Genomic DNA, 1712 nt, shown 5'->3' on the forward strand with positions numbered 1-1712 from the left:
TGGGAGGTCTGGCATGGGGGCATGTATTGTAAATGCACGCAGAGGACTTCCCAAAGGTATTTTATGCCCTTTTGCAGTGATGAAATGATTAAAGCTATAGTTCTTGTTCTACCACTCACTGCAAAATATGCGCAGCATTTAATTTTCTTTTCATTTCTGAAATGTTGCATGGGTGCCAAAGTAATCAAGAGCTGTAATAGCAAATCAAGAGGCTATAGGATAAATCTCATTATCACAGAATATGTTTGGTTACTGCGATCCATTCTTTGTATAGAAGGCATTGCTGCAATGTTGATTAACAACGGTTAAAAACTGTCACAAACACTGAGAAAACAGCCAGTGTTAACCACAGGAATAATGCATTAACTGGGATGAATAGGGACATGCATTTACATTCGTTGTTTCTACACAAATATGGAATTGCATGACTGCATACTCACTTTTTTGCACGGCATGTGAAGTTTTCAGGGGCAGTGGCTAGATCACGTGCTTTCCAATGCGCTCACCAAGGTCATCCACGAAAAAGTGGTTTTAAATGACCAAAAATAAAAGGGCAGAGAATTCTTAAGTGAGATCGTCAGGTATTCTGGTTGCCTGCACATATGCAAAGTTTCTAGTGACCTTAGCAGCAGTTACATAAGCATATGGAGAGAAAAACAAACTCGTATTAAATGCTGTAACACATATGGTCTCCTGACAGGATGTTCCAAGCCATGCAGTGATTTTGCAGTCCATATGCACCGTACAGCAGTTCTTCGGTCTCAAAGCGGGAGTCAAAAATAGCATATCAGCATGAACTCTACATTCTTTGTCTTTTATGGGCAGTCTGCATGTTAATATTGAAATAAATAATACACTGTGGCTAGCTGCATTGAACAGCAAAAAAAATGCCACCTACTTGGGACTTGACCTTACTAGCCGATAACATCACATGATATATGATATATGATATGTAAAAAACCCCAGCATTTGGAGTAAATATTTTCTCCGGGTATGCCATGAAGCACTTTAAGGCAAGGAGAGTACCATGAGTGATTTTATTTTGTTAGGGCAGGGAGTACCCGGACAGCGTGGAGGGAGCACCCTTCTAAATAGGGAATAAAGGGGAATATGTCCCCTGGGCTGTCTAGGGCCACACGGTGTAAAGATGACACCAGACCTCTCCTTTCCAGCCTCAAAGCCGAATCTAACCAGAATCTCACCCCAGGATGAGATTGCCAAAGGATGCCAAAGGATGGAGAAGTGCTAGTGGTGCCAAAGCTAAGTTTTCTTGGTTTTAAGTATGTCCGTCAGCCATATAAACTCAGAGTGCTATTATTAGCTGAATCTAATCAGAATCTCACCCCAGGGTGAGACGGCCAAAGGACGTAGAAGCACTAGTTGTACCAAAGCTAAGGTTTCTTGGTTTTAAATATGTCTGTCGGCTGTATAAACTCAGAGTGCTATTTATTAGCTGTCATATTTTGGTCGTACAAAAGATCCAGCGGCCGAACCGAGCCCAGCAGCGACCACCCGAGGAGTCACCCGGAGGCGGTGTTCCCAGTGTGACCTGTCCCGGTGTGATGCACTCCAAAAGTGTGACACCCTGCGCTCACACCGCAGCCACCGACCTGCCGGGTGGCGGTCTGGGCAGGGTGTGGGAATCACACCCAAAACGCCAAAATCCAAACCCAACACCGTAAGCGTGTCGCGAAGGCAGCCGCATCCCCGAC

This window comes from Charadrius vociferus, unplaced genomic scaffold (assembly GCF_000708025.1).
Source record: "Charadrius vociferus isolate BGI_N301 unplaced genomic scaffold, ASM70802v2 scaffold228, whole genome shotgun sequence".
NCBI classification, from domain to species: Eukaryota; Metazoa; Chordata; class Aves; order Charadriiformes; family Charadriidae; genus Charadrius; species Charadrius vociferus.